The sequence below is a fragment of the Desmodus rotundus genome, chromosome 4 (assembly GCF_022682495.2).
Source record: "Desmodus rotundus isolate HL8 chromosome 4, HLdesRot8A.1, whole genome shotgun sequence".
Lineage (NCBI taxonomy): Eukaryota > Metazoa > Chordata > Mammalia > Chiroptera > Phyllostomidae > Desmodus > Desmodus rotundus.
In genome coordinates, this window is record NC_071390.1 from 74,350,949 (window position 1) to 74,363,221 (window position 12,273).

The window sequence follows — 12,273 nt, forward strand, 5'->3', positions numbered from 1 at the left end:
TCTTTATATTACTGTATTTATCAGACATCTTCTCCAAAGAATCCTCAGATATTTTTAAGCACCACTGGAGAGCTCTGCTAAATAAATATGAGTTTGAGCAGAGAACAACCTGAAGAATTATTCATCTGGCAATTACTCATCCTGCAAATTAAAAGCTGACAACAAAACAGCAACCCTTAGTCAAATCCATGTATCTAGCAGAGTAAAATGCGCTTCACATGTAAAAGGAAATTCCTCCAAATCTCTAATAAAACAACTGGAGCATAAAAGCTACATAAGGAAAAGATGATAAATAAGTAAAAAAAAAAAAAAGAAGAAGCAGCAGCTCAAGCTCAAGAAAGTCAAAGACAAATCATGTGGGAAGGAAGCTAACCCGAACAGTTTGTATGTGTGGTGACTGAATTACTCCCTGGATGGGGACAGTCTGGCCTGAAGGTAACTGTACTAGAGTCACAGCTGGGGAGCCTCTTCCGGTGCCTGTTCCAGCTACAGAAACCTGCAAAAAATGAGCATCATTGAGAATTAAGGCTATATCTTTTTATTGTTCTTTTTGCTTTTTTTTAAAAAAGAAATACCATTGCTATGATGACCGGACTATTTTTCTTGTTTTCAAGAAATAACAAGCAAGCCGGGGTCCTTACCATTAGGAGGTGGTCACTTTCCTGGAACAGTCATTCTCTGATGTGATACATAGTAAAGAATCCACGCTGCTCGCTTTTGGTTCCCATGCTTCGGTGGCTAAGACTGTTCCAAGCACAAAGTTCTAAAGCAGTTAAACTACCTCACAACTACTAACAGTGAAGCCTTACTTAGGCCAGATTATAAGCTACCCTCTCTCACTTCTTAAGAGAAATTGGAGACAGAACTTCAATACGGTGAATTATTTTTTACAATATTTTTTAAATTATTTATTTTTAGAGAGAGGGGAAGGGAAAGAAGAGAGGGAAAGAAACATCAATGTGTGGTTGCCTCTCTCCGGCTCCCTAATGGGAACCAGGCCTGCAACCCAGGCAGGTGCCCTGACTGGAAATCAAACCAGCAACCCTTTGGTTCACAGGCTGGCACTCAATCCACTGAGCTACCCCGGCCAGGGCAATACAGTGAATTTTTTTTTTTAATAAATGAAATGTTGAACATGATATTCTAGAATTACTCCTTATGCCTTGGAAAATAAAGAATTACTCCATAAACTAATGCCTTGTCTCTATACTAATGAAAATCACGGTTACTCTTATGCCTCAATAATCACAAAAAGGCTGTATTTCATTATACACCATCTGAAAAGCACACTCATTAAAAGTAACATCAATCTCATCACAAAACTGTAAATACTGGGAGGCTATGAAGCTCAAAATGGCAGAAGAGGTTTTCCAAAATTCAGAACTTCTGCTTAAAAGCTGGCATTTTGTCATTGGCAATGTAAACTGTCAATTGTTTTCCTTGAAGTGACAAATTCACTCATTTGCATTTGAGATAAAATGTTTTTCAAATAAGTTCAAATAGCCACAGTTTGGTTATTAGCCATTCTTTTGAGAAAAATGACGTCCTTGCTAGTTCATCTTGTCAATCAATAACTCAAATGTTGGGTTTTTTCCCAAAGAACATCATCAGTCTTCATATGCAGCAGAAATGCTTCCAGGGAATGTTCTAATTTCATAACTCAGAAAATATTAAAACATGTACTTAAGAGTCAAGATTTCATACAATTGGTGATATTTACTGCTTCATCAAGAATATTCCTGAATGCAATTGACTTTTTTTTCCACTGCAAGTGAATGGCAGTGAAGAAAACAATGACGACTATCCAGTTTGGTGCCACTGATTTGATTCCTGCTAAGGTACCAACAGTTTACCACCCCCCCATTGTTTTTGCATCATTAATGCAAATGACAACACAGAGAAAAAGGAAAAGAGGTCTTAGCATATTGTGAGTTTTATCCTCCCAAACCTCCAGAAAGAGGCCTCAGCCTCCCCCAGGTTTTGGTGCACACTTTGAACACTGCTGCTCACTCCTCATGGTGGCTCCAGGCCCTGGTTCACAACTTTAAGAGCAGGATGCTGAAGCAGGTTGTGAATTGAGCTCCACAGCCAAACTATCACCTCCAGTAAACTTGATGGAGGGTTCATATGTCAGAGATTGAGCAAAACATTATATAAATTATACCCAAAAGTATCACAAGTATTCTCACAGGCTAGGCCTGTGGACTGAGACAGCAGATACTGCCTACATTCACTTTCTGTGGGCAAATGGCCCAGCTTCAATGAAATTAAACTTGTTCTTTTTCTTCTTCTTGGTTGTCAAATGATCTTTAATTGAAATAGTTTCCTTTGTAGTTCTTAACTAGCCAGGCATTCCACTGCACCACTGCTGATGTCATCTATGATGTCATGAAGGTGGTGGTCATTGACATTGCAGCCCACAGATTGGGTAGTCCCCATGATCTCTGTTGTGGTTCCACAGAGTTCTCTAGCTGAAGATCGATGCTGCATCTGTTGGGCAATGTTGACGATTTCATCAAAAGTGATATTTCCACTGTGCTTAATGTTTTTCTGCTTGTTTCTGTCTCATGGTGGTTCTTTGAGGGTTTTGATGATAAGGGCAGAGGCAGATGGCACTTCCTCAATTTGGGCCTGACTATTCTGAATAGTCAGTTTCACTGTAACCCTCAGACCCTTCCAGTTGCCGGTTGCTTTGGCAATGTCATCACCAACCTTGTTTGGAGACAGGCCCACCAGCCCAATCTTGGGGGCCAGGGCAGACGTGGCACTGACTTCCCCGCTGGTGCACCACACATATACGACTTTGATCTCGTTAGGGTCAAACTTCAGCGGCATGGTGGAAGCCACTGGTGTTGGACGAACCTGGATTCTGGATGACCAAAGAAAGTTGCACCTTTGCCTCCTCTGAGCCGAAAGCCGAAGGCAGAAATTAAGTATTTTGAAGGACTGAAGAACAACTCAAAAAAGAGTCATGGCTTTTGATAAGTATAAGTCATGCTTTAGGTTTTTTTAATGCTCTTTCAAGTATAATTTCAGGATTTTAATTTATTAAACAATCGCTCTATCAAAATGGCTTAGTGTCAAGATACCTACTACAGAAAAGGAGCTGTACCCACTAATATAAAACTGCATTCCTAGAATTCTGGCGATGAGCTATATGATGAAACTTCTCTATGTCCAAACTCTGGGCATGCAAAAGCTCATGAGACAACACTGTCACTAAACTAATGAAATAAAGGCTAAGCACCAGCACAAGTGACATACCCTAGAGTCAGAATTCAGATGTATCCTTAAAAAACAACAACAAAATAAAAAACAAAAATGCTTAGATCTAGAAAACCTTGATAGGCCTTCTATATTCTCACTGCCAAAAGCAACTGGCATTAAGTGCCTAGCATTAAGCCTTTAATAATTGTGTCAGTAGAGTTAACAGGCTAAATTTCACCATTACTCATAAGAAAAAAATTCACTTGGTTCCCTATCTCTAACGTCTTAGCATTATTTTATTATTATAGTAATCACATGGGACACAACTGAAAATATGCACCCTGAAGCATGCTACACAGAAGGCGTGGAAGAAACACAGGCAATGACTGAAGATGCATGATGGCTGCAATGGCAAAATGGGCAAATTTTAAAGAAGCATCTTTTTGTTTGGGATAAGGCAGTAGAATCAGTTTTAGGTAGAGCTAGGTTGAAAGCAATGGTAGTGCAGCAAGGTGGAAATGTTTAACAGGCAAGGGAAAGTGTGGGACTCATGCTTGGGTTAAAGCTCAGACAGGAAATAAATATCTGAGAAAATATTGACAAAGCGTAATCTTCAGAGAATTCTAGTTACTTTCTTCACAATGTACAAATAATTCTAAAGCAGCTCTGAAAAGAGAAGGCAATTAATTCTTTTTTAAAAGATACCATTTGTTACAGAGACATAAAATTCAGTTCACTTAAACTAAAATTTGCATACTGAAGATAGAAATAGAAAATGTCTTATAAACATCAAATATTCACTCCAAGGGTGGATATTAGAATATTAGAATATTTTCTAATAAGCAAAAGTCTTACGGAGACTAAGGAGACGCCATGTGGACTGGCCTAGACAATAAGGATACAGCAGTAAGCTAGGAGAAGTCTCTGATCTCCTAGATCAGGAGGCGGCAGAAAACAGATGAAGAAACAAATACATAATTTGGGGTGGTGCTAAATTCTCAAAAGAAAAATAAAGCAAGGTAAATAATCAGAGAATGACAAGGGAATGTGGAAGGAGGCTCTTTAGGATATACCCAATGTGAAAACTTCCTGTCAGAGGGAACATTTGCACAAAAAGCCTAAATGAAGAGAGGGGAAAAGCCATAGGAAGATCTATGAGTATATTCACCATATTCTAGAAATCAGGTAGGTACCTGCTCAAAAACAAATATCATTAAATGGATGTATTTTATAATTTATACCTCTTTTTAGGAGGCTGTAAAAGTGGGTAGAATGAACTCATAAGACTCATAATTTACCTTTTTTTCCAGCTCCCCTGAATAATCCTCTTCTATGGGATGCCTGAAACATAGATTATGCTGATGCCACCACATCCACCGAAAACCCCACTACAGACAGTAGCTGATCTGAAGAAGTAAGTTAAGATGCCGTAACTGATGGCCTTACTTGGCTTTGCAATTTGAAAATAAATCCTATCAATGACATTTATAACTAGGAAAACCTCATAACGTGTAATACAGCATTTGATTAAACCTAGCAGATTAGCTTTAGTCGGAAGCCAGGTTCCTTGATGTGGGGTTTATGATGTCACAGTATATATGCAAATGTCACATGTACTGGGCTGCACTCATCAGTTAATAAAGAATGAAAATTTGTGAATTCACAATATAAACAGACTGCTATCAACTCTGCTGCCTCAGAAATCAAACCCAGATACTATTACCTGTTTTAATTTCAAAGACTACAATGAAAATCCAGTAACACTGCAAGCAGTAAGTTGGACACCTATCTTGATTTCTATGGGTTAAGTCAGGATTCTCAAAGAAGTTTGTCTGTCCTATGGAAAAAGTGTTTAAAGAATATTTCAAACATTTTAAGGTTGCAAACAGAAAAATATTATTATAAATGTGAACACTTAAAGATGCAAAATATTTTACTTGATTTTTTAAAGTCCTATTTAATTATGCTAAATGAAGATAAACCAAAATTAGGAATGTAGGCTTGGTCTCTCATTTTAATGTCCTTCAGTGGCTTTCTTTCCCAATGAGGTTTTTTTTAACACTGTGACTAACACATTTCAAAATCAATGCAGTTAAATTTTACTTAGTTTTATTTTTTAAAAGATTTTATTTATTTATTTTTAGAGAGCAGGGAAGGGAGGGAGAGAAGAGAGAGAGAGAAACATCGCTGTGGAGAAACATTGATTGGTTGCCTGTCCCGTGCCTCCAACTGGGGACCTGGTCCGCAACCCAGGCATGTGCCCTGACTGGGAATTGAACCATAGACCTTTCAGTTCACAGGCCGGCACTCAATCTACTGAAGCACACCAGCCAAAGCAAATTTCACTTAATTTTACCCTGAGAATATCAATTGAAAATATTTCTTGAAAACAAAGTTAGCCACCTATGACTGATATTTTTAAAACTACTTTTGAAATTCTAAAGAGAACTACACGGCATGTTGTTGCTCCATTTTGTGTGTGTAGAGCATAAATAAGTATGATCTGAAATCCATATTGAATTAAAATCAGGGGAAGAAGATTGCCATTCCTGGTATTGTAAATATAAACAGCTGAATATTATGTCTCTTAAAAAATTACCCTCTTGAAAGCAAAGCAAGTACCAGAATCAAGTCATTCTTAACAATAGAGTCTATTTTGATAATACTTCCAATAAGCAGTGTTCATCACTTGAGGACATATTAACATTAGGAGTTCTTTATGCTTTGAAAAACAATGCTCTAGCTAATATAGTAATATTTATAGTAGTTGGAGCATCATCTTATATTCTAACCCAATGATTTGTGTTTCATTTATCATAATACATTTAAAAAGTATTATAAAAATGGTATTTGTCTTTCACCGTCTGACTTATTTCACTTAGCATAATGCTTTCCAGTTCCATCCATGCTGTCGCAAAGGCTAGGAGCTCCTTCTTTCTCTCTGCTGCATAGAATTCCATTGTGTAAATGTACCATAGTTTTTTGATCCATTCATTTACTGATGGGCACCTAGGTTAAGACAAATACCATATGATCTCACCTTTAACAGGAACCTAATCAACAAAACAAACAAGCAAGCAAAATATAACCAAAGACACTGAAATTGAGAAAAGGCCAACAGTGACCAGAGGAGAGAGAGGAGGGAATTTCAGGGGAAAAGGTTGAAGGGTTTGTAGGAACAATTATAAAGGACACATGGACAACAACGGGGGGTGGGGTGGGGGTCAGAAAAGGGAGGGAGGTGGGGAGGGCTGGGGATTAGGCTGGGGTAGGGGAAAAAGGCAGAGAACTGTACTTGAATAACAATAAAATTAGGGGGAAAAAAAGTATTATAAAAATGGCCCTGACTGGTGTGGCTCAGTGGATTGAGTGCCGGCCTGCAAACCAAAGTGTCTCAGGTTCGATACCCAGTCAGGACACATGCCTGGGTTGTGGGCCAGGTGCCCAGGTTGAGGCATAGGAGAGGCAACCACACATTGATGTTTCTCTTTCTCCCTCCCTTCCCCACTCTCTAAAATACTAAAATAAAATAAATAAAATCTTTTAAAAAGTATTATAAAAATGAACATGATCTTTATAGAAGTCAAAACTCTTTCAGCTTTAGAACATTTAAAAATCAATCTTACATTCTGATTGCACAGACTAACTGCAAGATAGCACTGAAAGTCAAGAGCCTAAGAGGACAATCTGAAAGTTTAGTTTGGACCTTCCTCAGCCAGTAGAAGATGAAATTTTTGATTCTGGAAATTTTGAACAGTTTTTACAGAAGGTTAAAATCAATGGAAAAACTGGAAATCTTGGTAGTGTTGTTCACTTTGAATGCTTCAAGAATAAAATCACAATTGTTTCTGTGATTTTAAAAGTTCTCTAAAAGATATTTGAAATATCTTACCAAAAAATACCTTAAGAACAGTCTTTGTGATTGGCTTCCTATGGTTGCATCTGACAAGGAGACTTACAAACATTGTTACTATCAGATTAGCCAAGATGAAGATGGATCTAAATCTGAGGACTAGGTGAAGCCACCCCTTACAGGGAAAGCGCTGCTTACTAATAAAACAAATGAAGTGTACAAGAGAAAGAAACATCTAGAAACAAACTTTTAGCTTATCAGTGAATAAAACACAGCACTCTCTAAAAAAAAATCAATCTTAGATTTGATTTCATAAGACTGAAACCAAAACTGATCATAATTCACTAGCCAAATGTATTTCAAAGTAGTAAATGCACATAGTGAAGTAAGGTGCAATGAGGTCCTAAGCCAAAGTGGCATTTACCCGGCAGATATAAGGGCAAACAGTGGATATCAAAACTACTCTTAAAAATAATACAGTAATTTCTAATAGATAGGAAATGTACATGCCAAAAGCCACAAACCATAGCATGAATGCCTAAAACCACCTATTACCAAAACCTCATGTTAATCTTTATTTCTGACAGAAATCAACTTTTAGGAACAGTTAGGAAGCCAAGTACAATTCACATGAGTTAATCTGTCTTATTTTTTCTGTCAATTACTTGGTATAAGTCCTAAAGAGTACTGACTTGGCAAAGGCAACCTTAAAAATAGTCATAGTAAACAAAATGTGGTATGCACACACAAAGTACTATTCAGCTTTAAAAAGGAAGAAAATTCTATCACATGCTATAAACCTGGACATTACGCTAAGTGAAATAAGCCAGTCTCAAAAAGCCAAATATTGGTAAATATTGATAATTCCACTTATATGAAGTATCTGAAAGTAGTCAAATTCATAGAGACAGAGATACAATGGTGGCTGACAGGGGCTGAAGGGGTAAAAAGGGGGTTGTTGTTTAATGCATAGAGTTTTAGATTTGCAAGATCAGAAAGCTCTGGAGATCTGTTTCACAATAATGTGAACATACTTAACACTACTGAACTGTATACTTACACTTGTTAAGAATGCAGATTTCATTCATTTTTTTACCACACACAAAAAAATAGTAAATAACAATGGCCTCAAATTTGGTGAATATAATAATTCCTCAAGCTTGGTGAATATGATAATTAACTGGCCTCTTGACAGGAAAACACTGGTTTTCTCATCATCTCATAGACATCATTCTAAAGTTCTGGGTGCTCTTGTGTTCTTGGTTCCAAAATTATATAGTTCAACACATAAAATGGCTATTGTTGCCAAGAATTATATGGACACAATTACTAATACATCAAAATGAAAACAATTTAAGTTTTCCATACTCACATACCTAAGGTCAGAAGCTGAGTTGGGATCTAAATATGAAACTGTATTATCTGCTATTAAATAGTGAAAGAGTGACAGTGTCCATTACTACATAGTACTGTGTACATATAGTATTCATGCACATACACAGTTCTATATGGTAACTGTATGTAGCACATATCATTACTTTTTGCTAACTATGGCTTCTCCCAGGTAGTGTGCCCTCTGAAATGGTCTGGTTCAACACCAAGTACCTATGTATTACAAGTAATAAAGACTGCTTAATGAAATCTAGAGCCAGATTCCTGGGATCTAACCTTTTAGTCACTCTGTGACCTATGACAAGTTTTCAGCCTCTCTGTGCCTTAGTTTCCTCAAATGCAAAGGAAATGAAAACAGTACTTTCCTATTAAGTTTCTGAGAGGACTGAGTCAATGTGTGTAAAGCACTTACAACAATGCCTAGAAAATACTGATTATTCAATAAATGCCCAACTTTGTTATTTTTATTATTGTTAATTTCATTTAAGTTAATCTTACATTAATTTTTAATTACATTAAACTATTCATTAAATCTACCAAAATAGTGGTCTACTGCTGCAAAATAGTGGTATTTAATAGGTATATCCTATTTAAAGGCAAACATTTTTCCTTAACTATTTCTGCTTCCCTTGTGTTCACCTGATACTGTCTCTTTTTAATATATTCAATATTATAAACAGGCTTTTCTTTCCCATGATTTTTTGGAGAACAACTAGAATCTTATCTCTGATAGGGCTCAGAAAACTCACATTTCTGAAAATTGCTATTAAGATGTTGTCATCACAATTAATCAATGAAGTAAAAATTTCCCAAAGCCTGTGTTTTCCAAGTGTAATTCCTTTAATGACACAGGGTTTACAAAGGCTGTAGTAACAAAAAATAAGGCAAAGTAAATAATCTCTGAATCTTATTTAAAGAAGAAAGTACAAAAATATTTCCATTTTTCATATTCCAATGTCCTGTCTACTCTTGTGTTGTTGTTCTATTTTTATTGTGGTAAAAAAATACATAACATAAAATTTACCATCTTAACCACTTTTCAGTATACAGTTCAGTAGTGAGTATATTTGTCTTGCAAACCTGAAACTCTATCCCCTAAGCAATAGCTCCCCTATATCCCGCTACCAGCCTACTTTTACTAGAAAAAATCCAAGAAAAGGATAAAAAGAATAACTGTGTTTATACCCAGTTATCATCCCATTACTGCTAGTGACAAACTACCCATTACTAAAACTAAGAACTTTAAAATCAAAAAGTACCCAAACCTAATAGAAAATCATTACAAGAGACAGAAAAAAATAGAACAAAGTTGGATGCACTGGTCTGTGATTATAAGTATAAAATCAAAATCTTTTTCTGAAATTTGACTTCTACTGCTTTATACCTTTTGAAATTATCTTTGAAACAACAAATTTTACTCAAAGCAAAGTATTATCACCCTTAATACACTGAGATGAAAACAGAGTGCATTCTAAAGCCAAAAACTAGCCCTGAAAGAAGTCTATTAGCTATTAAATACAAAATTATCAAAATATGAGTACAGGTGTGTAACACATTCTTCCCCAAATTGAACAAAAAAGTTACTAATATTAACAGTTCTCAATTACTTTTACTCATATCCATCCCTCAAACCTTGAATTACCTTCAAGAATAAGTTACATTTCAAAGCAGTGCATTTTCTTGATTAGTTGACTAAGGACCAACATACAGTGCAGATTTAACAGTTATTGAATAAAATTCACTGTTTTATTATTTCTTCCCACTTTCATTCATTTTTAGAGATAATTCTAAGTAAATACAATATCCTGTTTAAAAAGTTAAATTAGACTTCCGGCCAAGATGGAGGCATAGGTAGATATACTTTGCCTCCTTACACAACCAAAAGAAGGACAATAACAAATTTAAAAACAAAAATAATAACCAGAACTACCAGAAAATTGAACTGTATAGAAGTCTGATAATCAAGAAGTTAAAGAAGAAACATTCCTCCAGACCATTAGGAAAGGCGGAGACGGGCAGCTGGAGTAGAGAGGACTTGAAGCAGGGTGGTGGCTAGAGGACCGGGGTGGCCAAGATGGTGGCTGGTGGAGCGGACGGACCCACATTTGCATGCAGATAAACCAGGAGGAACAACTGGGGAGTGAGACAGACCATGCAACCCAGGGCTCCAGAGTGAGGAAATACAGCCTCAAAACCTCTGACTGAAAAAACCTGTGTGGGTTAAGGCAGCAGGAGAAACTCCCAGCCTCACAGGAGAGTTCATTGGACAAGACCCACAGGGTCCTAGAATGTACGTGAAACCACCCACCTGGGAATCAGCAGCAGAAGGGCCCAATTTGCTTGTGGGTAGTGGGGGAAGTGACTGAAAGCCAGCCAAGATTGAGCAAATGGCATTAGTCCCTCTTAGACCCCTCCCCGATATAAAGTGTCAAAACGCAGCAACATGGATAGCCCCACCATGGTGAATACCTAAGGCTCTGCCCCTTACTATGTAACAGGTGCACCCAGGCAAAAAAATATGGCCCAAATGAAAGAACAGATCAAAGCTCCAGAAAAAATACAACTAAGCAATGAAGAGATAGCCAACCTATCAGATGCAGAGTTCAAAACAATGGTAATCAGGATGCTCACAGAAATGGTTCAGTATGGTAGCAAAATAGAGGAAAAAGTGAAGGCTATGAAAAGTGAAATAAAGGAAAATGTACAGGGAACCAACAGTGAAGGGAAGGAAAAGGGGACTCCAATCAATGGTTTGGAGCAGAAGGAAGAAAGAAACATTCAACCAGAACAGAATGAAGAGACAAGAATTAAAAAAAATGAGGAGAGTCTTAGGAACCTCCGGGACAATTTTAAATGTTCCAAAATTCGAATCATAGGGGTGCCAGAAGGAGAAGATTAAGAGCAAGAAATTCAAAACTTATTTGGAAACATAATGAAGGAGAACTTCCCCAATCTCGCAAAGCAAATGGACTTCTAGGAAGTCCAGGAAGCTCAGAGAGTCCCAGAGAAGTTGGACCCAAGGAAGCACACACCAAGGTACATCAAAACTACATTACCCAAAATTGAAGATAAGGAAAGAATCTTAAAAGCAGCAAGAGAAAAGGAGACAGATACTTACAAAGGAGTTCCCATAAGACTACCAGCTGATTTCTCAAAAGAAACCTTGCAGGCAAGAAGGTGTTGGAAAGAAGTATTCAAACTCATGAAAGGCAAGGACCTACATCCAAGATTACTCTATCCAGCAAAGCTATTATTTAGAATGGAAGGGCAGATAAAATGCTTCCCAGATAAGGTCAAGTTAAAGGAGTTCATCATCATCAACCCCTTATTATATGAAATGTTAAAGGGACTTATCTAAGAAAAAGAAGAAGATCAAAAATAGGGACAGTAAAATGACAATGAACTCACAACTATCAACAACTGAACCTACAAAACACAAACAAACTAAGCAAAGAAGCAGAACAGCTACAGAATCACAGAAATGGAGATCACATGGAGGGTTACCAGCAGGGAGGGGGAAGGAGAAGAATGTGGGAAAAGGTACAGGAAATAAGAAGCATAAATGGTAGGTACAAAATACACAGGGGGAGGTAAAGAATAGTCAGGAAATGTAGAAGCCAAAGAATTTATATGTATGACCCATGGACATGAACTAAGGTGGGTGAATGATGGCTGGAAGTGGGGGAACAGGGCAGAGGGGAATAAAGGGGAGAAAAAAATGGGAAAACTGTAATAGCATAATCAATACAATATATTTTTAAAGAAAACTTAAATTAGGGCAATGAAGAAGGAATATATAAAAATAAGGAATAGAAAAAAAG

General features: G+C 37.0%; 2 pseudogenes; one reads left to right on the plus strand and one right to left on the minus strand.

Moving 5' to 3' along the window:
* Positions 1-2,337: 2,337 nt before the first annotated feature.
* On the minus strand, positions 2,338-2,850 carry LOC112317832 (large ribosomal subunit protein uL11-like; annotated as a pseudogene).
* Positions 2,851-4,631: 1,781 nt separating this feature from the next.
* LOC112317685 (ribosomal protein eL22-like) lies at positions 4,632-7,223 on the plus strand (annotated as a pseudogene).
* The last annotated feature ends 5,050 nt before the right edge of the window (positions 7,224-12,273 follow it).